This window comes from Octopus bimaculoides, chromosome 25 (genome assembly GCF_046866305.1).
Source record: "Octopus bimaculoides isolate indiv1 chromosome 25, ASM4686630v1, whole genome shotgun sequence".
NCBI lineage: Eukaryota > Metazoa > Mollusca > Cephalopoda > Octopoda > Octopodidae > Octopus > Octopus bimaculoides.
Genome location: NC_142952.1, coordinates 3,861,502 through 3,889,001, shown reverse-complemented (window position 1 = coordinate 3,889,001; position 27,500 = coordinate 3,861,502). Strand labels below are relative to the sequence as shown.

General features: G+C 38.3%; 1 long non-coding RNA gene across 5 annotated transcripts in view; it reads right to left on the bottom strand.

The window, feature by feature from the left end:
- Nucleotides 1-27,500, bottom strand: part of LOC128250703 (uncharacterized) — a 283,292-nt gene that overhangs the window by 43,250 nt on the left and 212,542 nt on the right. For all 5 annotated transcript variants that reach the window (XR_016238404.1, XR_016238402.1, XR_016238401.1 and 2 more), the window contains exons 5-6: nt 20,659-20,740; nt 17,738-17,814 (exon numbers count right to left, since the gene is read on the bottom strand). This is a non-coding gene — a long non-coding RNA (uncharacterized LOC128250703). The remainder of the gene's footprint in view (nt 1-17,737; nt 17,815-20,658; nt 20,741-27,500) is intronic.

Genomic DNA, 27,500 nt, shown 5'->3' with positions numbered 1-27,500 from the left:
GCAATCCTTCGGTATTGGTAGACATACGTCATTCACCCGCATACCGAAATCTTGGCCTTGTAAGGAATCATTTGTTATATAATATCCGCGTGTTGCGGCGGAGCGTTATATATGTGTGTGTGTGTGTGTATGTGTATATGTATATATATATATATATATATATATATATATATATATATATACCTGGGTCTAGCAACCAAAGCTGTCCCCAGAGCGAGGGAGTCACAAAAAAGTTTACAGGAAGAATACTTAGAGAAATACAATAAATGATATTGAGGTTATTTAAAAAAAAAAAAAAAAAATACATAACTTTCATGACCTTAATACAGTGTTGACCCCTATGTATTTGCTAGTTACTGTCAAACGGGTTTTGGTCGTTGAACAACGGTCATACTGAGATCCTGAACTATTTCAATCTCCCAAATCAAGCCTAGCACTTTTGGTAAATATATGGTTTAACTCTCGGTCACCAAAGAAAAGAAAAAAGTCTAATAGATGTGAAAAAAAAAATGTGTAGGAAACGAATATGAAAACAAAAATTTGCGCAAACGAACGGGGTTGGGTGGGGAGAGAACTTTGGGAAAATTCACAAGATCCGATTTTTTCCCCTCATAACTTCCAGGAAAATGGATATAAATGAAATTTTATAGAAATATCGTTCAAATGACAGATTACGATTATAAAGAAATCTGTAGGGGAAATGTTTCACGAAGGGGTGGGGAGAGGACCGTCGGAAAATTCACCTCGCTGTAGACCAGTACGATTTTTAGTACACATACACAAATACATATCACATGACGGGCTTCTACACAGTTTCCGTCAACCAAATTCATTCACATTGTAAGACGGGGACGATAGAAGGCAATTAACCTCAGGTGTCGCGCACTGAGAATGAACCCAAAACGACTTGGTTTCGAAGCGAACTTCTTATCCATACAGCCGAGGGGCTTAATCAACGGGCATTTAGAATTAAATGTCATTTACCCACAACCGATTAAACACTAATTAAGTAAACGGAAATTTAGTCCAATTAAATGATAACCCTCTCCTTGAAAGTCTACTCCCTCTCCCCAACCACATGATTCCGGGTTCAGTCCCACTGTGTGGTACCTTGGATAAGTGTCTTCCCCTATAACCCCGGGCCGACCAAAGGCTTATGCATGGATTTCGTTGACAAAAACTAAAGAAAACTAGTGTGTGTGTTTGTATAAATGTGTGTGTGTGTGCGTGTTGGTGTTTAGGTCGCCATAACTTAGTTTTTCAGCAAAAAGAGAACGATGTAATATGTACCAGGCTTAATTTAAAAAAAAAATTAATACTGGAGTTGAATCATTCGACTAAAAACCTTTTCAATGCGAATGCCCCAGCAAGGCCGCACACTACTGAATAGATGAAAGGTATGAAAGCAGGGGGAAAAAAATGAAGGACCTAAACACTGCCACCCGTCGAAGTACGCACTCTCAATAGTTTTTGTGTGTGTTAAAAACTTTGACTGGAAAGGGGTCAAGCGCAGAAAAAGTGGGTGCGGAGAGCAGGAGACATTTGAAAAAAAAAAACAGGCGGCGTGAGAGAAAGATAACGAGAATTATTCATGAATTTATCAAGTGAAAATATTTCGGTGACCGCAAGGGATTGGTCGGCGATGCCATTACTAGCACTACTACTATACTAATGTTACCTAAGCAGGTGCTTTGTGTAAAAGAAAAAAAAATTAAGAAAGTCGGCAGTCCGTCAGTTACGAAAGCGGGTGTTCCTGTTGATCCGATCAACGGAACAGTCTGCACGCGAAACTAACGTGCAGGTGGCTGAGTACTCCACAGGCACGCGTGCCCTTAATGTAGTTATCAGGGAGGTGCAGCGTGACAGATAATGTAACAAGGCTGGCCCTTTAAACTACAGGTACAACTCATTTTTGCCAGTTGGGTGGACTGGAGCAACGTGAAATAAAGTGTCTTGCTCAAGGACGAAACTCGCCGATAGGAATCGAACTCACGACAGCCGAATACCGTAACTTTTAAGTCACGCGCCCTCGTTAATGTTCAATATGCATATATTTCAATGGACCTAAAGCTGGGGTCGGTGAACCGGGGTCAATTACCCTAAGTGGGGTTAAAATGAAATGCTTGGAGGTAACGAAGGCTCATTAGACATAAGATTTTTAAAAAGTATTCCTTGTTAGCTATGATTTTATTCCTTTCGAATCAAGGGAGTAAAAAAAATATTTTTCAGCGTAAATAAATATATTTTGGGGCAATCGGTTGAAAAGTTCCCCAGCCCCTGACCTAGAGAAATTGTCTAACCCTAAACCCAGCGTGTGCGTATTCTTTACTTTCGCCGTGCCTAACATGACCTCGACATGGTTTTAACTCAAGTGGCCCAAAGTCACAAATGTCATATAAGAAAGAAAAAAAGTGCATTAAAACAAAATATATATATAAATTTTTTAAATAATCAAACTTGGACGGGATTTGAACTTGGAACGTAAAGAAATAAAACGATGTAGTTAGCTTTTAGGGACCACGGTTAAGAAGAAAACGAACCAGCTATAGTGATAATAGTGTCAAAATGTAGTACAAGGGCCGGCCCCTTAGGGGCCGTGAAGACCTAAGTCGATAACCTCGACAGCAGGGCCCAACTAGTACTTGTTTTATCAACCCCAAAAGGAGGAAAAGGGGAGAGTTGACCTCGGCGGGGAAGAGATGAGCCAATTAAATCAGCTCAAGTACTAGACTGGTACTTTATTTATCGATCCTGAGAAGACAGAAGGCAGAATCGACCTTGGCAGGATTTGAATTTGGATCTTTAAAATCGAAACAACCATAGCGAGGTACTTTTCAGACAGCGTTTTGAAATATCTGTCCCACAAAATCCCACACCTCAAGGTGGACGAAATAGATCCGGGTTAGGTTTGGCCGAAATCAATAAAGTTTTAAATGTTTAGGCATTTTCGTTTAACATACTTTTTAGTGATAATAGCATACAACAAGCAACAGCAGATCTATATTATATACATATATATTTTAACTAACCCTAAGTTCACATTATATATACATGCATATACACTCATCGTATCTCCGTGACTAGTACACCAGGAGAAACTCTAATGATCTTTTTGATATTTCTAAATAATTAAAAACCAACAAAGAAAATAAAACAGAATTGTTAGATGAAAAAGAAAATTTAAAAAGTTAAAAATAAACATTAAGAAAACAAAATATAAAAAATCTATAAAATGAAAAATTAAAATTAAATTAAAAAATTGAAACAAACGTTAAAAAATTATACTGAATTCGTTGGTACTGTCGAAAAATATTTTGCCACCGATAACAAGTGTTGAAGCAATATATATGGATTATATTTATACATATATATATGTATATATATATTCTCTCTCTCTCTCTCTTCCCTTCTCGCCGTTTCTTCGTCTCTTTTCTCTCTCTCTCTCTCTCTATCTCTCTCATTTTTTTCTCTTCTTTTTAAATAAATTTCCTCTTCTACGTCTCTCTCTCTCTCTATCTCTGTCTCTCCGTTGAGGCTTGATTCGAAAGCGAAGACGAACCCCGAACTTTAAAAAAAAAATTACGTTGCTGTTGTTGAGAATGTAAGCAGTGGACATATTTTTATGCACCATTCAGCCGAAGGACCACAGCTTCAATGAGACCTGGACGAGGTGACTGAACGTAGAGCGCATGCGCACCAGCACAAACGTACCTTTTTGCTTTGAAAGGTTTATGTGAATGTGTGTGTGACGTTTTCTTTCATTTCAGTTTCTTCAACTGACCTGTTTCTAAATTGTTGTATGTTTTATTGTCCTACTACAGCTACATGTTCAGGTATTCATACACCTGTGTGTATGTGTGTGTGTGAGGGGGGGGGGATGTGAGTCGATGTATATACATATCTATGTGTGAGCTGCTGTGTGTATGTATGCAGATATATTTTTCTATGTGTGTATACACCGAAAGCATTTTTAAATTGACGATGTGTGTTGGTGGTACACTAACATTACTCTGTGTGTGTGTGTGTGTGTGTGTGTGTGTGTGTAAATTGAAACCAGTTTACGCTTTTGTCTATATGAATAAAAGAACGAGATCGTGATTGTGTGTGTGTGTGTGTGAGTGAGAGAGAGAGAGAGAGAGAGAAAGAGAGAGAGAGAGAGAGAGAGAGAGAGAGAGAGAGAGAGAGAGAGAGAGAGAGAGAGAGAGAGAGAGAGAGAGAGAGAGAGAGAGATTGAAGTTTTGTATGTGAAATGAAACTCGTTTCCGATTGTTGTGTATCAAAATCTGTGTGTGTGTGTGTGTGTGTGTGTGTGTGTGAAGTATGTGAGAGTGTATGAGCATGCGAGTGTGTGAATATAGAAGACAGAGATTGTGTGTGTGTGTGTGTGTGTGTGTTTCCTAAAGAGTCCAAAAATCCATATTGTCCATCAATAGGAGGGAAGAGTGGGGAGCCTGTCTTACTGAAAACTTCAAAAGAGGAAGCAGTGGTGTTCATGCCTTGACTTTGTGAAGTGATGAAAGTGAACTTAGGTGAAACTTAGGTAATAACAATACAAACAATACTGGTTCGTACCCTAGGGACGAACAGACATAAATGATGCAATAAGAAAAAAAAACTATGTGCATTTGTGTACAAGCATATACATGCATGCATATATGTATATATATATATATATATATACACACACGTTTTATATAAATATAAATGTGTACACACGTTTTATATATATATAAACGTTACACACACACACACATATATATATATATGTATATACAAAATATATATATATGTGTGTGTGTATATATATATACAAATATGTATGCATATATATACACAAAAATATTTGTGTGTGTGTGTGTGTGTGTGTGTGTATATACACACACACACACACATATATATATATCATCATATATATATATATATATATATATATATATATGTTATTTCTCTTCTACACATAGTATACAAAAGTTACACATACAGAAAATGCAAGGTTATGAATGTCACAAAAGAACTTAAAAAGAAAAAATGACAATTCTAATGAAAAATTAAGACGACATGTTTGAAAAACAACAACATAGAAACATAGAACAATAACACCGACAACAGCAACAATAACAACAACAACAATAACAATAACAACAACTAATGAATTGTTTGAATAAAGAAAGGCAAGAAAAGGAAAAAAAAAAGTAAAATAAAATCTTTAAAAGAGAAAATAGCGAATGGGTATTGACAGTGATGGTGATGGTGGCAATGATGTCGACGATAGGGGCTAAGACAAGAGTGATGACGATGATGAAGATAAGAGCGATAAAAGAATGATGACAACAACGACCCCAGCAGATGATCTATGATTGCCGCGTCTCAACCGTGGCCATCCACTCTTAATGATAACGTTGCTTAAGCCCCACGCAAGCCTTGATGTAGCAAGCTTTTGTGGTGAAAGTAATTCCTGACGTGATGTCTCCTTATTCAAGTTGATCTCCAGATCAGCCTTAACTGAGCATATCTATAATGAAAGATCTTTCAATCGCGACCATCCTATCTGGGGTGGGGGGCATGTAGCTGAGACTACAAAGCGCTCCCTCCTCAGATTTTTATGGTTAAGGTTGGGATTTACTTGTTGTTTTTAGCAGGGCGAACGACCACATGCGATCCTGCCGTTGGTTCTTATTGCCACGTTTGATTTCTGTTCATTAAAAGACACTAGAATGGAATGGTCATGATTGGAACGTCGCCGGGCGACTACAAAAATCTCACTTCGGTTTCCTGACGTAAATACTGCCAGCTGCACGTTCTGTTTAAGTGAACATGCTTGTGACAGGTTCGATTCACGGTCGAGTCACTTTCACATTCAGCTTATTAACAACTTTCATACCTGTAATTACCTTCTCAAAAACTTCTGACAGACCGATGCTCAGTCTCTCTCTCTCTCTCTCTCTCACACACACACACACACACAAAGTCATGCATTCATATATATATATATATATATGTGAGAGAGAGAGAGAGAGAGAGAGAGAGAGACAGACAGACAGACAGACAGACAGACAGACAGACAGACAGACAGACAGAGTTTTCTATTAGTTCTACCAATCTCACGCATCATCATTATCGGTTTAACGTCTACTTTACCGTAATCGCATGAGTCAGGTGTAATGTTTTGCAGGTGTATTTTCTACGCCCGGGAGCCCTTCGTGTCGCCAACCCTCACCGGTTTCCAGACAATGTAATAGACACTCCGGTGTTCAACTGGTCCTTATTTCATCAACCACGAAAGAAGGATGGAAGTCGACCTCGGTAGAATTTGAACACAGACCATAAAATGGTAAGTTTATTTTATCAAGCTCATATTTTATTGTATTGACCCCTAAAGAATAGAAATCAAAGATCAACTCGGCGGAATTTGAACACAGAACGTAACGACTCGGAACAAAAATACCGCAAAGCATTTTTATCTGGACGCTCAGTCAATGATAGTTGACTGGATATCAGATAAATCAAACAACTCGAGAAATATTCTAACCTAATGCAGAGAGACGAAGAAGTTGTGGAAGACCAGAGAGACAGTATTTCCCTAGTGAATTGGTGCACATGTTACAAAACCCAAAATACTACAAAAGATTCTTAAGAGGATTGTAACAGACACCAGTGTAGTCGGTCTGTAGAAAAAGTCCCATACCGCGTTCTAAGAAAGAATACTGAGATTTGAGGAGATTTGTAGTTACCAAAACTTCAGGATAACAGCCACACTAATTAAATTAGCAGGTATTAAGCTTTAGGGTAATAACGATTCTTTCTAGGATAGGTTCAAGGCCTGAAACTTGAGAGAGAGAGGGATTAGTTGATGCCCTCGACCTCTGTACCTCTCTGGTTCTTTTATTTTACCAATTCCAATAAGATGAAAGGCAACGTAACAATGATTCTTTCTAATTTTGACTCAGGGTCAGAGATTTTAAGAGGAAGGGGAAGTTGATGAGGGCCCCTTGTTATCAATCCTGAAACGATAAAAGGCAGAGTCGAACACGGCGGGATTTGAACTCAAAGTGTAAAGGACCAGATTAAATACTACAAGGCACAAGCTGATTAAATCGACCTAAGTAGATACCTGGTGTCTTATTTAAACTCGGTGGAATTTGAACTCACAAACTGAATGAGACGGTATAGGTAGGTAGACATTTAAAGCATTTCGAAAGGCGTGCAGTAGAGTAGAAATGTGAGGTGAGGGAGGGGGTGAACGAAAAAGAAAAAAGAAGATAAGAAAAGAAAAGGGAAAAAAAAAACAGGTATTGGTTTCGTTGATATATTAGAAGAGTTATATAAAATAGTTTGAAATTCGTCGATGGTTTAAACGCACATTTAATACTCCCACACAAAGACGGACCAAACACACGTTTCTACAAAAATGAAACGAAACAAAGCATAAAACTAAAACGAAGAAACAATGAACGCATGACTTGCGATTCGGGTTAAATATATGTATACGTGTGTGTGTATGTGTATGTATGTATGTGTGTCTGTAGTGGTTCTTGTCATGGTGAAAGGAAAAACGGGTGTGGTAATAGAGTGTATATACAACAATACAGCAATACAGAGCAACCTGTGTATTAGAAACGAACCAACTTGTCTATAATGGCGTCACACAGCCTATACCGAGAGCAGAAAATGGCGGCCGTACAACATTAGAAAGTTCTGGCAAACGATATCCGTGTATCCGGAAATACACTTGTGCTGTATGAACCAAAGCTGGTGAAAGTCTCTATGTGTACGTTCGGCCTCTTGTAAATAAGACCAAAAGTCTCCCACAAATCATATCCTGACCGTCTTTAAAATAAAGCAAGAAAAAAATTAATGACTGAAATTTTATATCATGGCTCTTTTCAGTAGCACTTGACCTGTTAGAAATAGCAACAAATTCCCTTCAAATCGCACACATTCGTCTAAAATGTTAAGAAAATGGTTGATGTTTATGTGTGCGTGTACAGGACGGGTTTCCACATAGTTTCCGTCAACCAAATTCACTTATGAGGTAAATTGTGGTTGACTAGAATCTACAAGGTGCCGCGCAGTGGCACGGAATCGGAAACCAAGTGGTTGTAAAAGCGATCTAAACCACATAGATATGCTTGCGCTTCAGAAAATTTTAGTCAGATTTAGTTTTTATTTCTGGCAACTCCACCCTTCATTTACCAAAAATCGAAAACTACTGCAATAATTAGTGTTTTGAACTCGGTTCACGAAGAAGAGTTGAACCTAGTCCATTGCCAACTAGATTCAACATTTGGCTGAAATACACGGTCACACTCACCGAATTCACTATGACACTTTTAGCTTGGCGAAAATTCTCACCCGAGGAGAAATGACACCGTTCCATTGTAGGAAAATTCGGTACTTTCAGTGAAGAAAAGTGCTTTTAGATTGGAAAATTTTATATCATTGATTAGTCATGATTCATACTGATTTCGAAGATGTTAATGGTAAATTAATATACAATTGCTAATGTCACGTAATGGTATTGTATGCAAGACCACTTTAATACGACGATGCTAAAGTAATGCAATAACGTTGCATGCAAGACTGATATAATTCTGTTAACGTTTTGTGATAGTGCTGTATTCTAATAAACTACTTTGATATAAAGCTGTCAACGTTATGCAACAGTGTTCTTCTACATCGATGTTGCATATTCCAGTATTAGGCATTTAATGTGATGCAAGCATAATGTATTGTACACAAGGTAACTCTGTTTTTCTAATCCTATGTGTAGAATCCGGATATTAAACAGGTAAAATGGAAATATGAAATGAAGGTTTTAAAACGCTGGCTGAGACAAACGAGAAATTTATAAGCAGACTCTTGCCCCACGATCAATGAAAATGTTAGGCTCGTCCCTCTCTTCTTATCTATGTACACACACAAAGACACGCAAACACAAACACGTGTCCCCACTGCTTAACAACCACTGTTTGCTCGTTTCCCCCAACTTAGCGGCTCCGCAAAAAGAGACCGATAGAATAGGTTTAAACAGAATAAGTACTGAGTTCGAGTTATTCAACTAAACTCTACGAGGTGGTACCCCAGCATGGCCACAGTCCAATGACTGAAACAAGTGAAAGGTGAAAGATGTACGGGGTCGGGGGGGGGGGGGGGGTGCTAAAAAAATTCCTGGCTTTCTGGCAAGAAAATACAGGAGGATCAGTTAATTATGATTTTATTCAACATATTCCCCTCTCAGATTCACACACTTATTGCAGCGGTCCTTCAGTTTTTCTGAGACCAGTAAAAGAACTCCGAAGGTTGGGGCCTCCAACCAAGCCTTTTGCGATACACTTGAAACCAGGAACTTTTCAGTATACCCTCGTGTGTTAACACTGCAGAACAGAAAGGTATGTCTCTAAGTTTATTGATGATAACGAGCTGATGGGCACATGAACAGAAGGGAAACCGTCTAGAAATTGCTTTTCTTTAAATTAATAAATAAATTTTTAAAAAATCTAGACATGTAATCAGATAATATAGGATGATATTTCAGAAAACAGGGTTTAACTATCAAGTAACCTAGAGTAACATATTAGAAAAGATTGGGACAGGTCATGGGTTAACCTGGGGTAATATTCCAGAAAAGTTGGCAGTGTTAAAACTTAACCAACATTAACATGCCAGGAAAATTGATTTGCAGGAAACACAAGGCAAAATGCCCAGCATTTGTTGTTCTGGATTTTGCTTTCTGTTTCGAGTTCAAATCGTACCTAAGTCAACTGTGCCCTTCACAGTTCCGAGGGTCGATGAAATCAACTACCGGTGATATATCGGCTGCACGAGAGAGAGGGGGGGGGGAATTAGAGTATAGACAATCGCCCATATTCTTTTCATCCAAGATAACCATATCCACTCAACCACAGTAGAATATATGGTCACCAAGGCTTTGACAGAGCACGGCACAACACCATCGCCGCCATCACCACCACCACCACCACCACCACCACTGACAAATACTACTTTTTACGCAATCACACATATTCAACGCTCTCCACTCTCGCGTATTCCTCTGCTCCTCCTCCTCCTTCTACTACTACTACTACTACTACAACATTACCGATCTAAAGCCAGCGGGTATTCTTTTCCCCTCCGACCACCTACACATAACTCTAGCCTCAATGTTAGGTCTACCTGCCACTACTACTCACAACTTTTATATATGTGTCTACAAGGAACGTCTCTATGAATGCTGAAGAAGAAAAAAAGTGGGGGGGGAGAAGAAGAAAAAAAACAGATCGAATTCTTAACATTGTAATATAATATATATTTCCTTTTTATTATTCTCGCTTGAGTTTTCTGGAACGACAAGGCAGTGTTTTATTACATACCTATATCGTTACACATAATCTTATATATATTTCCATATCATTACATACAATCCTATATGTTTTATTACATATATTATTACATATAGTTTTATGTATATATTTTTATTGCATATATCACCGCATGTTTTTTTTTTATTATAAATCTGATTCTATTTTACTCCATGTTGTTTTTCCAGAAAACAAATGTGTCTATCTCACTCTCTCCCTTTCTCTCTCATAAATGTTCGCGCGCGCATATACATATAACGCACACATTAAGACATTATACATGTACACACCCACGTGTGTATATATATATATATATATATATAGGCGTAGGAGTGGCTGTGTGTTAAGTATTACGAACCACACGGCTCCGGGTTGAGTCTCACTGCGTGGCACCTTGGGCAAGTGTCTTCTACTATATCCTCGGGTCGACCAAAGCCTTGCGAGTGAATTTGATAGACGGAAACTGAAAGAAGCCCGTCGTATATATATATATATATATATATATATATATATATATATATATATATATAGATAGATAGATATATATATATATATATATATATATATATATATATATATATATATATAGATATAGATATAGATATAGATATATGTGTGTGTGTGTGTGTGTGTGTGTGTGTGTGTGTGTGTGTGTGTGTGTGTCCTCCCCAACGTTGCTTGACAACCGCGTTTGTTTTTACGCTCCTGTAAACAAGCAGTTCGGCAAACGAAACCGATTAAAACTTAAAAGCAACAAGTACTGGAGGCGATTTTTTTTCCCTATTAAGACCCTTCAACGATGTGCCCCAGCATGGCCGTAGTCCAGGACAATGGAAATGGACCCTCAATAAAAGCCGAGCAATGTATGCCCCGTGAGAGGAGCAAAAACTGAGGTTTACCTGTTAATAAGGGGCGATTTGTGGGGGTTCGAAGGCTACGAATGTAAGAGAAGAAAAAAGGGGAAATTATTCAGCACATTTTTTCTTTGTATTTTGCTTTATTTTATTTTATTTTTTTTACATTTAGAGGGTGGTAAAGGAAGCTGGAGAAACCGCAAGGTCACAACAACCCCCTGCGGGTAGCCTAGCCTGAATTTTTACAGAATGAACCCACGAAAGATACACCTGGAGCCCAGGAGGTCGTGTTACTACCCATCGCCGCCGCCGCCACCACAGCCAAATCCTGCTCTCCTCACCACAGAATGTATTGTATACCATACCACCTCTTCCTCTCTCTCTCTCTCCCTCTCACTCCTTTTTCATGGTCGGCTGAACAGAAAATTGTATACATGTGTGTATGTAGGTATGTATGTTCTTTTTCACCATATTTGTCGTCTTACCTTTCAGGTAAAATGAAAATTAAGGTCGCCAGTCTTTCAACTCACCTACAAAAGCATTTTAGCTCACCTTTCAATAAACATAGCCACCACCACCATTTCTTACCAAAGATCACGACTACCATCACCACCACCACCACCACCACCACTACTACTACAACAACCACCAATTCTTACCAAACATCACGTGTACCACCACCACCACCACCACCACTATTATAAACAAACCAACAGCAACACAACCACTGCTACCATCAAGCGTCGTCACCACCACCACCAACAACAACAGCAACAACTCCAAACTACCTCCTCCACCACCATCACCACTACAACAAAAAATACTACCAGTAATCAACAACATCAACACCACTACCACTACTACTGCCAGTAACCATCACCAACACCCACGCCGCCACCACTACGACTTACTACTACCAATACCACCGCCGCCGCCACCACCACCACTGCCACAGCATCATCACTACTAACAATCAAACATACCACGACCTCAGCCATCACAATATTCCCCCGCCCCCGTACAACCACTGCCACTACTACTACTACTAATAATAATAATCATCCCTTCTACTATTGGCACAAGGCCTGACATTTTGGGGGGAGGGGCAAGTCGATTACGTTCACCCCAATACTCAACTGGTATTTGATTTATCGACCCCGAAAGGACGAAAGGTAGAGTCGACCTCGGCGGAATACTACTACTACTAATAATAATAATAATAATAATAATAATAATGATGATACGATGACCACCACCACCTCTACCACAACTACGACTACGACTATTACAATGACCACGACGACCACCACAGCTACTACGACTACTACTACTACCACTACAACGAGCACCGCCGACACCACCACCACCATTATAACTACTACGGCGGCGACGACGACCACCACCACTACTACTTCTACCACCACCACCACCACCACCACTACTACTACATTATACAAAGTAACACGAGAAAGACAGAGCCGTGTTTGTGTTTGTACATTGAATATGATAGCAACAAACTCTATATTGACAAAACGAAATACCAAGAGACAAGAAAAGCAAGGAGAAGGAGGAGGAGGAGGAGGAGGAGGAGGAGGACCAGAAAAAAAAAATAATAATAATAATACAGAAGAGAAAAAAACAAGTGCTTGAAATATCAAAAAGTCGTGATGTATGTATTTGCTTATACGGTCTGTTTCTTTTGGACAGTGTAATATTCCTGAGGAGGGACGAGGAGGAGGAGGAGAAGGAGAGAGAGAGAGGGAGGGAGAGAGAGAGAGAGAGGGAGGGAGAGAGAGAGAGGGAGGGAGAGAGAGAGAGGGGGAGAGACAAGTTAGAGGAGAGAAAAACCAGAAAGGTGTGTGTGTGTGTGTGACAGCCATTGTAGTGCATGCATATATATATATATATATACGGTATATATATATATATATATATATATATATATATATATATATATATATATGATCTAATCTTGGTTTCTTATTTATGCTTCAATAGGTATTGTGTACACGTTTGTACGTGTACATGCATATATACTTACACACACACACACACACATATATATATATATATACATATATATATATTGTACATACTTGTGTATACGTTCACATATACGGTACATACATATATACATACATATATACTCACATATAATGCGCACACACATACGCAGACGTATGGTAAAATATCAAAGAAGATATTGAGATCAGGTCGTAGTTGAGTTAACACTTAAAAAACTTTTTTATCTTTTTAAGTAAGTGTAAAACTGTGAAAGAGAAAGTTAGCAAAGAAAAAGGGAAAATAAAAAGCAGAAGAAACGAAAAGAAAGAAGAGAAAAATAATTTTTAAAAGAAAAAGATAGAAAAAAAAACACTTTCTCAACCACCCCCATCACTTCTTTTAACGATTCATATAAATTGTTTTTTACTGGCAAGGCTTTCAGGCATAATACATTGGAGCAGTGGTTACCCACCGTGGTCCGTATGGCCTCTGAGGTTCCATATAAGATTTGGGGGGGTCCACGTAAGCAAAATAATGAATTGGGGATACGCTGTAGTATTTTAAGGATCCATGGAAACAGTTTGGTTTAGATGTTTCCTGCAAGAAACAGTTTCTTTCTCTGTTTTACATCGTTGTAAACGCTGAATTTGACGCAAGAAAACCAAAATAGGAATCATGAAAGAAGTACCATTAAAAACTTTAAACAACGATCAACAGTGGATGGGTCCACTAGAATGAAACACGAACCGAAGGTATTTATAGCTTTAAAAATGGTTGAGAAACACTGGTTAGGAGTTTAACAGGCTAAGATGTAATTTATCACCCTGTTTAACACCTCCTAACTAGCTCTGAGCTCTCTTTTATGCTTTTAAAGGACTCGTCCTCTTTGTCACAGCTATTTTGGGCGTATGTGCGAATTCGATCTCTCCGTGATAAGCTTCTGTCTCCAGATATTGCAGACCCAAGTATTAAGATTATATATCGCGTCATATCTATCCTCCCCCATCACACTGAGACTTGAGGACCTTCCAAAAGGTTATGGCGCTGACCTTTCGCCCTTACGCTATTCAGAATAAAAGGTCAAAAGACGACAAAGCCTGATATGCATTATAATGCACCTCTCTGCATAAAACAATCGAAAGAATGACCGCCTAGAAAACTACAACACTAAAATGAAAGCCTCACACACACACACACACACACACACACACACACACACACACAAAACGTGATGATGTAAATTTATGGCAGTGTGTTTGTTTGGGCGCAAGACATATGTATACAAAAAACACTTATACACACATACATATGCATACAAACATCCCCACAGGCACACACAGACTATATATATATATATATATATATATATATATATATATATATATATATATATAATACAATACACACACACGTACATAATGCACTCCGTTTTCGATTTGATGATCCACCCAGTGAATTAGTGTACGAAGTGGCTGAGTACTCTACAGATATGTGTACCATTAACGTAATTCTTAAGCGGGATCGAACGCAAAACAATGCGACAAGGTTTGGTTCAACCCGCAGCTATATTAGACGAATGTGTCTAAAACGCCACACAATAGAAACGAACCAGAGATCTGATGGTTGCAACTTAACTATCCATCCAATCATTTCAGCATACACACACACACACACACACACACATACACACAATCAATGGGCCCAGGGAAATTACCTTAGGATTCCGTCCTTTCCTGCGTGAAAAATACTCTATGGTATAGTGACTCGCACAACTCATACAATGAAACAATAAACGTCGATTCATTGAGGTTAGATTATCCAGGTTATTAGTACAAAAAACTCCCTCAACAAGTGTTTCAGATTAAAAATCACACCCCCACCTCTCTCCCCTGTTTCTTTATAAATTTTAAACACGCTGACAGGGGTCTTTTTTCTCTGCTAATTGCATAGATAAAACTATTTTATTTCTCCCAGCAAATATGTTATATACGCCAGATCCTTACACATGTGTATATATACACAAACCCTAACCCTACACTCTCTGAGTGGTTGGCGTTAGGAAGGGCATCCAGCTGTAGAAACTCTGCCAAATCAGACTGGAGCCTGGTGTTGCCATCCGGTTTCACCAGTCCTCAGTCAAATCGTCCAACCCATGCTAGCATGGAAAGCGGACGTTAAACGATGATGATGATGATGATATGCATATTGTGTGTGTTTGTGTGTGTGTGTGTGTGTGTTTTTAATTATTGCAAAGCTAACACCTAAGTAATAAAGGAACACGTTAAAGAAACGAATGTAATCGCTGAAGTTGAAAAAAAATTAGGTCAAACCTCTATCACATTCAATAGTCGATTAACTATGCATGTTATAAATGCTCACTACTCTATGTAACAACATAATGAGGAGAGACAGAGAGAGAGAAAGAAAGAGAGAGAGAGAGAAAGAGAGAGAGAGAGAAAGAGAGAGAGAGAGAGCAAAACAGAGCAGCCGTATAGGTAGGTACGCTGATTCAATGAGTTTTAATCACAGAAAGAACAAAGGTAGTAAATATACAAAGAATTATGAAAAGAAAGAAAAAAACTGTACAAAAATAAAATACAAGAGCTTTGGAATGTCATCATCATAATCAACATCATCACATCCAATATCATCAAATGAAAAACAGCAACTGTAATAATAATAATGATCCTTTACTATAGGCACAAAGCCTCAAACTTGAAAGAAGGAATTAAACGATTACGTCGACCCCACTGTTCAACTGGAACTTATTTGGTCGACCCCGAAAGAATGAAAGGTAAAGTCGACCACGGTGGTATTTGAACTCAGAACGTAAAGGTGATCGAAATGCTGTTAAGCATTTCGCTTGGCGTGCTAACGAGTCTGCCAGCACGCCGAGGCAAAAGGCCTGAAATTTTGGAAGAGTGGGATAGTCGATTAGATCGACCCCAGTACTCGGATACTAGAAGACAGTTTCCCCAAAGTGATACGAAGTAGGACTGACTCCGAATCCTTAGGGCTATGAAGTGAAATTCTTAATCACACACAGGACCATCTTAGCAGGGGCTTGTATTTAGACTTACATTTAGAACTGGGCCCCTAGGCTCGCGAGTCAGTCCCCTAGGCAATTCACTACAGTGGGCCCTATAACATCTATTTATTCACAGTAAGCCACGGTCTACGGAGATTAAGAGTGAGGCCCTGTGCGCATCGGTGCATTGTAATATTTATTTATTGACAGCATGGCAAAGCATACAGAGATCCGAATTGAGACCCTAAAACAGTGCCAAATCTAACCACAGAGTCAGACCGGTTTCATAATAATACCTTTATTTATTTTGACTATTTCTAACATAGTCACAAGGTCAGATATTTAGTGCACAGGCGGGGAGCAATCGATTACCTCGACTCCAGTTGTTGAATGGTAAAATACTTAATTTTACGATAATACTTCAAGGATAAAAGAGAAGGCATCCGGCGCAGTTGTTGAACTCCCGATCGTAAGATCGCCGTCTCGAATCTCAGGCCGGACGATGTGTTTCGTATCCTTGATCAAAACACTTCATTTTACGCTGCACCAGTCCATTCCGCTGTAAATGCGTGACCCTACGACGGGCTGGTGTCCCACTCAAATGAGCTGCTCAGTTCTCGGTTAAATTATACGGCATGGAAACCGGAGAACCGGCTCTAAAGTTAGAGTTAGACATAGTAGGATTTGATCTCGAAGCGTAAAAGAGCTATGAACTAAATGACATAAGGTTTTTTTCTTTTTTCTTTTTTTGGTCACGCATTTCAATCATTCTGCATTTTACGTCCCACCCTTAAAAATATATATATCAATCCCATTACAGCACACACTGGCACATCCAATCCTATCCCGAATACACAACAAATAACAAGAATAGTAATACGAACGCACAAACACACACACATATAGGCGCACGCGTGGCTGTGTGGCAAGAAGCTCGATTCTCCAACCACATGGTTCCGAGTTCAGGCCCACAGCGTAGCACCTCGGGTCAGTGTCTTCTACTTTAGCCCCGGGCAAACCAAAGCCTTGTGAGTGGACCTGATAGACGGAAACTGAAAGGAGCCAGCCGTGAATATATATATATATATATATATATATATAGTGTGTGTGTGTGTGTGTGGATGTGTGTATATATGTATACATACACACACGTACACGCGCACTCATCTATCCATACATATGCACATGCATATATATATATATATATATATATATATATATATATATATATGCACTCACACTATATATGCACTCACACGTACACACCTTCTTTTATCATGTAGCTCTGTTAATTAAGATTCTCCTACTGCTTGCTCATCGCCGAAAGTGATGGAGGATCCATAGAATTACACACACTACATACGTTGGTATATGTACAGTTATTTACGTGGTGGGGGCCGAGTGTGGAAGGGTAGCTTTTATGTTCAAAGAAGAATTGCAAGTTAGAAGAAGGAAAAAAGAGGAAGAGAAGGAGATCTAAAATTAAGACTTACCGCAAAATGTTACGCAATGGTAATCTTTCTGGGTTTTTTTCTTTTTTTCTTCTGGTGTTTATTACGTTTTGTTTTTTCTGCAGTAAAAGACGGAAATAGATAAATAAATAAATACATAAGGAAGCGGAACAAATTGAATTTTTTTTTTTTTAAATATTTACAAGCAAATATTTTGCATATGTGATTATCTACACAAAATGAAAACTAAACAGCTCACACACACGCGCGCGAGCATAAATTACACAGAAATACACACATGCCATACATGCAGACAGACATAGATAGATAGATAGATAGATAGATAGATAGATAGATAGATAGATAGATAGATAGATAGATAGATAGATAGATGGCGATTTTATACATCAGTGTTTCAACCACAACGCGAATGAACAACTGCCAGACAAACAGACAGCTAGCAAGCTAGAGAGATAGATAGCTAGACAGATGGATATTTACCTAGCTAGCTATCTATCTATCTATCTAGGTAAATAAATATCCATCTATCCATCTATATATATATATATATCGATCAATCTGTCTATTTATCTAGCAAGATAAATACATACATACATGCATTCATAGAATTTAAACAATACTACACACCATATTTGTATCTAATATGGAAGGACATTCTTCAGAGCATCTTCCTGTTATTTTCCATGTTCTTTCTCAAGTTCTTCCCCAATGATATCAAAATTAAGGGATAATCTTGAATAAATGAGGATTAAGCGTGCAAGGGAGATAATTGAAGATGTTTAAAGTAAGGTAGATAACTACAGAATGAGGCTTCCGCTCTGAATGCCCCAGTAATTCATTGTACACTTTCTTTTCTAAACGAATTTAGTGAAACTTGAAGGGAATTTAGCGAGTGACCATATTAATGCTTCTTCACGAATGTAGATTTTTATTTTTGTACACGGTTAAGCGTTAGGAAAGACATCCAACCGTAGAAACCACACTAAATCAGAATGGAGTCTCGTGCAGCTTGCCGGCCTTGGTCAAACCATCCGACCTTTCTGAGTTTAAATTCAATCGGCTGAAACAGTGTAGAAATCCGTCGAATAGATTATCCAGGAAGTTCGAAAGGTCTGGTTTGGTTTCCTGCAGCGTTACGTCGATTTTACTTATGTTAAAGGTGCGAGTTCAGATTCTTACTTTCAATATGTTACTTTTAATGAACGTAAGGACTTGACAGAAAAATCCGAACTGGACCTAAAGTTTTCTTTTCAAAAGTAGGAAGAAACATTTCACTGTCATTTCTAGCAGGTCGAATGACCACGGACGAACCTCTTCCTGATGTCATTGTGGGGCTGACGGAGGGGGTAACAAATAACTAGAGCATTCCAGAGTTAGTAACCTTACATCGAGTTGCCACACATTTACCTCCCTTTATAACGGAAACTAAAGCAAAGCGTTGCACGTTGCTATTATTATTATTTTTTTTTTTTTTTTGTCATACGTTTGTTTATTTTTTAACAACACTTCAGACATAAACAAAGGGCAACAGCCATTAACTTTCAAATGGCTTCTGAAGGCTGGACGCAAGAAGACGCGTATTTAGGCCCAGGCCAAAGATTTCGCTCGAATGCTTGCAACAGCGTGTGGTCCCACTAGAGTCCCCATAAGCCCGATAGCAGCAGCGTCATGGCGATTTTATACATCAGTGTTTCAACCACAACGCGAATGAACAACTGCCTTTTTTTTTTTTTTTAAATCATAAAGGTCCATTGCTTAGTAATAGAAAAGGAACAGAGGATTCATAGTTCTAGTATTCGCTCCCATATTTTTAAACATCTTTTACACACTTCTGCCTCCAACTAACATCACACACACACACACCATTTGACGTCTGTTGTCCATGCAAACATGGGGGGACACACACGTGTGTGTAGATAGAGATAGATAGATAGATAGATAGATAGATAGATAGATAGACACACAGACAGACAGACGGACGGATAAATAGATAGATAGATGTTCCTCCTTCTGTGTGTAAGGAGAAACAAAAAAACATGCATACACATACATAAAATGAAAGCCATCTCCCTCTCTCTCTCTCGTAAACCAAGGGTCACGGAACTTTTTTAAACCAATTACCCCAAAATATATTTATTTCCACCGACGTTACCCCTTTCATTCGAATGGAAGAAAATCACAGATGGCAGGGAACACATGTTATAAATATATATATTTAACGATGCGTCCTGCCTAGCTCTTCGAAACACCGGTGTTAAAACAGAGGTAGCTGATGAAGTAGAATGTTCTCTATGTGGATTGTGTGTTTTCTCGTCTCTGTTTTGTTTGCAATGTCCTGTACCCAGATATGCACCTATACATACAGGTGGATGTCGGTATGCACATACCTGTACGTATATATGCATATACTCATTTACTATTTGTTTATATATATATACAGTGAGTCTTTTACCCCAGTTCGCCGACCCCTGCGTTAAATAGACAGGCACATAATTCAGTGGTGGTCTGAATGACAAAAACGCGATGGTCAAGATTGGAGTACAGCCAGAAACCATGCATGGAAGAAGCAAACACCACCACAACGAGAACAACGACCACCGAAACAACTTCATATGTTATATACTTTCAAATGCATTCCCAGTGTTATATATGTGCGCGCGAATGACTTCACAATGGCTCGAAGAAGGAAATTAGTCAATGATGACTAATTAATCAGCTTTCATTCCTACGGCACAGTTGAGTCACTACCAATGACAGAATAGAACAGCAGCAGCAGCTGTGTGTGTGTGTGTGTGTGTGTGTGTGTGTGTGTGTGTGTGTGTGTGTGTGTGTATAAACATGGTAAGTTACACTCATCGCCTTCCACATGAAACAAGTGTTAAAACAGTGTTTGTGTGAGAGAGAGAGAGAGAGATGGAGAAATTTAATGCGAAATTACTGACCGTATATGTATACTTTTCAAGTGTTGCTTTTCGATTTCATTTTTTGCCTGGTAATGTTTTAGAAGAGTATCAGCCAGGTAGTCTGTAAAAGATTTTAAAAATAAACACTTTAAAAGTTTGCAAAATTAAATACATCGAAATGAAAGGCAACAGTAGTAGGAATTCTCAGTTTTATCTATTATCACAGTTCATTTATATACACACACACACACACACACACATATATATATATATATATATATATATATATACATACACGCGTGTGCATGTCTGTGTTTATATGTGTATGTATGCGTATATAAACTTCCATAGGTGTCTCTATCATACCCACCATTTACCAATTTGGTTCCTTGTATTATTTTCACAACGTTCCGGGATTTCCATTTCCCTACGTCCTCAACCCTCTCCTTTCGCCGGCATCCCCGTCGTGATAGTTCTACTCTTTCTTCACTCAAACAACAACATCATCATCATCATCATCATCAACACGTGCACTGTCTGCGGCTACAGTGAGTCTTAATACAGGTGTGTTAATCCAAAGTTGGCACTTCCCTCTGAGCTTATCTCCATGGCTACGATTTAAAATTTTGGCAGAACCTCGGAGTAACAGCAGAGTGAAGCAACAGCTTCAAATATATGAAATGTGTGCGTGTGTGAGTTTAAGCTAAGAGCATTAGACCCCCCCCCCTATAAGAAAGCTAGCGAATGTGTACGGCAACAAAGACGAAAAAAAATAATAAAAACGGAGAACATGGTACACAATTACGAATATAACAAGAAAATGATTCAAATTGAGCTGGCGTGTATGACATCTCGCCATTTCCATACCGTGTCTGACACGGTATGGAAATGGCGAGATGACTGGAACTAGCAGAATTGGTAAAATAGTGATTAAATAATTTCTCGGTGAGAATGAAAAAAAATGAACGCTCGGAACATAAAAAACCAACTCCAATGTCATTAAGCGGTTCGTTTATTCGTAAGTCAGAGTAAACTACAAGGGAAATAACTGCTTTTGAAACAAAAAGTAATACACTGCGTGTGAAGAGTTATCTCCCATAGGGCATACATTCAAGCATTTGAGAGTTTAAAACACTGTAAGCAACACATTCTCCTTAAATTTCGGCAATTTTTTTTACCGAAACAATGTTACAGGGTCGTAAGTTAACCAACATCGGTTATCAAGCCGCGGTGCTGGTAAAATACACACACAGCGAATTTCCGTCTACGGAATTCGCTCACATACTATTAGCTATAATAGCAGAAGACACTGGCCGAAAGTGTCACAAAGCGAGACTCAACACGAAACCGCCGAATGCGAAGGGAACTTCTTATCCACACAATGTTTCGTAGTTCCAGCAGACAATATGGTGAATGTGCTACACCGAGGAATGATGATGGAAGTGCGCTACAAGAGCCATTTCATTTCATGGGGCTCATTCCTACAAATGTCAATATCTGTCGCGATTAAACTGCATAGGAAGATGATCCGACGGTGCTGGACATCGAACGATCCCAACGTTCGAAGTTCTAGAAGAACCACATCGAAGAACTGCCAGCACTTGTTCTGTTAGTAATCCTCCACCTGACTCTGACGCCGATTTCACCAGATTACTGCTTTGAAATAAAGATAGATTACCTACTAATAGAAACATTATGTTGCGTGTACAAAATCACGGCTGAATACCTTTATATGGTCAGCCGGTTTACAGATGATCTAGAGTAGGGGTCCTCAAATATCTGTCCCCTTTGAAATACTATTTTATTCTGGTGGAGCAGAACCACAGCCATTCGATGTTTAAAAACTGATTTTACAAGTTACTGGAAGGAAATTAAGCTCTACTACTTGGAGAGAAAGCGTGAGAGATATGCAGCGATATACGTATGGAAGATCTTGGAGGGAATCTTCCATACGTATATCGCTGTATGTATTTTACGTATATCGTAAAAGCTATACCATCCACCGAACTGGACGGCACTGCATAATGCCAAGGTTCCTGTCTTCATCATCTTGAATAAAGGACCCAGTATTGAAACAGCTTGGGTGTCAGGGGTCCAAAACTATTCAACATTCTACCAAACAATCTCGGACCTCTGAGAGGTGTAGATGCCGAATTGTTCAAGGAGCATCTGGGCCAAATTCTTATCTGAAATGCCAGATGAGCTCCCATCGCGGAACGAGGCACGCAGGAGAGCGGTTCCGTCCAACTCGCCATTTCACCAGAAAAGGAAGCTAAACACACTGCTCCGTCACGCCCCCAAGCTTCGAATTGTCCGACTAAAAGGTGGTGCTCCAGCATGGGCGCAATCACATGATTGAAACAAACGACAATAAAAGAAACTACATGAAAACGTTAATGAGTGTGTGCGTGTGTATATGTGCTTGCGTACGAGTACGTGTGTGTGTGTGTGTGTGTGTGTGAAGAGGGAACGACAGAACTTATGATGATGGGGATGAAAGAAGGGGGTTGAGGAAGAGAAAGGTGAAGAGGAGGGGAACAAATTCTAGGGAGTCGGAGACCCCCGGAACGTTGTAAAAATAAAAGAAGGGACCATATTGGCAGATGGTGGGTGTCATATAGGATTCTATTCGCAGCGCACACACACAAATTTATATTTACGCGTATACATACATACACACATATTCACACATACATATACATTATATATATATAATGTATATATTATACATATATTATATATTTCACACATTCACACAATAATATATACATACATATATGTGTTATACACACACGACCATTATATATATATATATATATATATATATATATATATATATATATATATCAGTCACACAATCACAAATATTTATATATACACACATATTCGCACATACACACGAACACAAACATATATATATATATATATATATATATATACATATATACACACACACATATATATATACATATATATACATACATACAGACACAGGCACACACACACACATATATATGTATGTAGATATGTATAAATGGATGCAGAGACAGACATATATATATATATATATGTATGTATATATATATATATATATATATATATATATATATATATATATATATATATATATATGCACATAGACACACCCGTATATACATCGATAGACACACACACACAAATGTTTATGTAGAGTTAAATAAATACCAGTGAAATACTAATTGAAGTTTCACGCAATACACAAAAGTAGAATATCAAACATTTATTTATATATTTACTCGGAAAACGTTGACTGTGACTTCGAAATTTCGATGGAATATTACACACATGTGTGATACCTCGATGCAGCCTAATTGCGCGCATGTGTCCCGAAACTCTCGGGGGGTAACGCCGAAAACCATCATGAAACGATCTTAGATAAATATGAACCTAAAACGCAAATATACATTGTATTTTCGTCATGCGCATTATATACACATGTGCACGTACGCAGGCACATGTGTCGGCGCAGGAATATATATATATATATATATATATATATATATATATATATATATATATATATATATATACGCGCGCGTTGTGTGTGTGTGTGTGTGTGTGTGTGTGTGTGTGTGTGGTGTGTGTGTGTGTGTGTGTGTTATTAATATTATTCGGCAGCAAATTGCCAGAATCGTTGGCACGCTGGACGAAATGCTTCGCGTTACGTTGCCCGTCGCTACGATCTGAATTCAAATTCCGCCTTTCATCTTTTGCTTTTCATCTTTTCGGGGGTCGCACTGGAGTCGATGTTATCGATTATCCCCTCCCCCAAATTGCAGGCCTATAGTAGAAAGGATCATTATTATTATTAGTAGTATTATCATCATCATCATCATCATCATCTCCGCCTTAGCGAAGGCGGAGGTATTGTATTCAGTCGTATTTGTTTGTTTGATTGTCCGTGGACAAGATATCTTAAGAATGGATTCGGTAGGTGGAAACTCTAAGAATCCCATATATATATATATATATATATATATATATATATATATATATATATATATATATATATATATATATATATATATATATATATATGTATTTGTGTGTCTCTGTCTGTAACTTAGTGGTTCGGCAAAATGGACCCATAGAATAAGTACTAAGGCTTACAAAGAATAAGTCTTGGGGTCGATATATGTTCGACTAAAGGCGGTGCCCCAGCATTGTCGCTGTCAAATTACTTAAACAACTAAAAGAATAAAAGAATAAACACACACACGTGTGTGTGTGTACGTGTGTGATAGAAATATTAATGCGTAAACAATATTTTCTTATTAATTACAAATCTTTGTGAAAGTAACTGTGTCCTATTTCTACATCTGTTTATACCTACAAATGTATACGCACACGGGTGTGTATGTGGGTGTATATAGATATATATTAAATACATACATACATACATACACATTTTGCGCGAGGGTTTGGAGAGGGGAGAGAGAGGCAAAGAGAACTAGGGAAGTGACCCTTTTATGAACCCAAAACAGTGACAATAAACTCATCCCCACCACCATCATTTTTTTTTCTTTCTTTTGCTGCCCCTATTTTGGAGATAAATTGTGGGAACAAATGGTGGAAGAGAGAATGAGAAAGAGTGAGAGAGAGAGAGAGAGAGAGAAAAGGGAGGGAGTGAGGGAGAATGGTGGGAGGGGAGTTGTTGTTGGGAAACGTTTAGGGGGCATTCTGTTCAACAATAAAAGAAGAAAAAAAAGGGGGGTCAAGTGAAAGAAGTGGAACGAAAGGGGGACGGCAAGAAAAACACGAATCGCACATGATGGGGTAAACATATGCGTGGAAGCGAGCGTGTGTGTGTGTGTGTGTGTGTGTGTGTGTGTGTGTGTGTGTGTGTGTGTGTGTGTGTGATCAAAATACAACGTACTACTATAGATATATGCACAGCCATGTACGAACACATATGTGCACACTTACATTCATATACACATGTAATTTATGCATATATTGCCTTTGTGTCTATACATTAAAAAATGTATATAAAAAGGGCCACGGAATGAGGAATGAAGAACAAAAATTGAATAGTAATTGGGAAGAAGAAGAAAAGGGACCTTGTTATGAAAGAAAAAGAAAAGAAGGAACGTTCATGTATTTTGGCGCGAAAATTTGACCTCAATTTTTGTTGAAGGGTGGGGTGGGGGCGTACATATATATATATATATATAGACAACAGATTCAGCCTAACCAACCCCCAGTTCTTTGTTGCTTTTTAAAAAAAGAAATTCGTCCCCTATCTGTCACTTTTTATTGGAGATTAAAAGAATTAAGAAGGAATAATTGACCTGGATTTTAGGAAATCCTGTGTCTCCATTGTTCTGGTTCTCTCCATCGAGAAGAGTTGGGGTATGTGAGCTGCGTCTCAGGAAATCATTAGAATTAATATCTTTGTATCTCTAGCCACACACACACACACACAGCTGCGATGGCTAAAACTGACTTTAAGAACAAAAGAGCAGGTAATATTCGGTATTCTTATAATTTGTTTTAAACATGTTTCAGTCATTGGACGAAGGCCATCCGGGGGCACAGCCTTAAGGAATTCATTTTATATATACATATATATATATATATATATATATATATATATATATATATATATATATATATATACACAGAGAGCGAGAGAGAGAGGCAAACATACACACACAAATATGTATGTGTATATATATATATATATATATATACACACACATATACACTCACACATGTACTCACGTAAATATATACATACATACATAGGTGTGTATATTTACACTTTATGTGTGTGAGAGTGTGTGTGTGTATAGATATATATAGGATATATACATACATACAACGCGCATGTATGTATACGCGTGTTTCCAAGTCTATTTATTCTATCAGTCCTTATTGTCGGATGTGTCGATTACCGAGACATAATGCAAAATTAGTTTACAATTGGCGACAGGGGACAAACACACACACACACACACAAATTATATGTATAAAGGGCTACCACAGTAAACACTGGTCGTCCTCGGCCCAAGTGCTGAGTAGCGGGATTGAACCGAAACCTACGTGGCTTCGAAGTGAGCTTAACCACACGACCATGCCTGCACACACACACACACACGTGATTCTTTTTCATTTTCTTTTTATTCCATTATACTAAACAAATAAAAGTTACATTCAAAATAAATATTTTTAAAAAAACCTCCAAAATATTCTCATATGTATAGTTTATGTTATCAATAACAATATTACTGTTTAACTATCAATTCTAGATGATTCTAGCAGCCGTGGCATGAAGTGTTTTCACAAAATAGGACGAATAGCCTTCAAGTTAGTATGTATATAGAAACCAAGCTAGAAAAACCCGATAAGACCGGAGATTTATCTCCCATAGAAAGACGGACAACTAGAGAAATATTGAGAAACACTGCCAATAATATCAGCTCTTTGTTTTCATACATACATACAAACTGTGAAGGCATTTGGTTCATGATCGTAAGGTTGTGAGTTCAATTCCCGATTGAGTAAATTATGCCTCGCTGATGAGATCCAATAAAGCGGAAACGTGTTGGTACGTGTCGCATTACTTGGTTTATAATAAATACATTGGTTTTATTTAAAGCCTTAAATCCGACCTTTCCCGTATAAGCAAGCAATGATTTTCGCCAAGGATACCCTCTTTTCTTTTTTATATATTTATTTCTTTATAGGCCCTTTATCGCAAATGCGAGGGGGAAACTTCAATAGATCGGGAATATGTTTTATACACCATCATTCCACCACGAACCACATCAACGGCAGACCCCTTTTAAAGCTACACCCACCTCGTGGCCGAGTTACCTCAGAGCAAACTCCTTTATGAA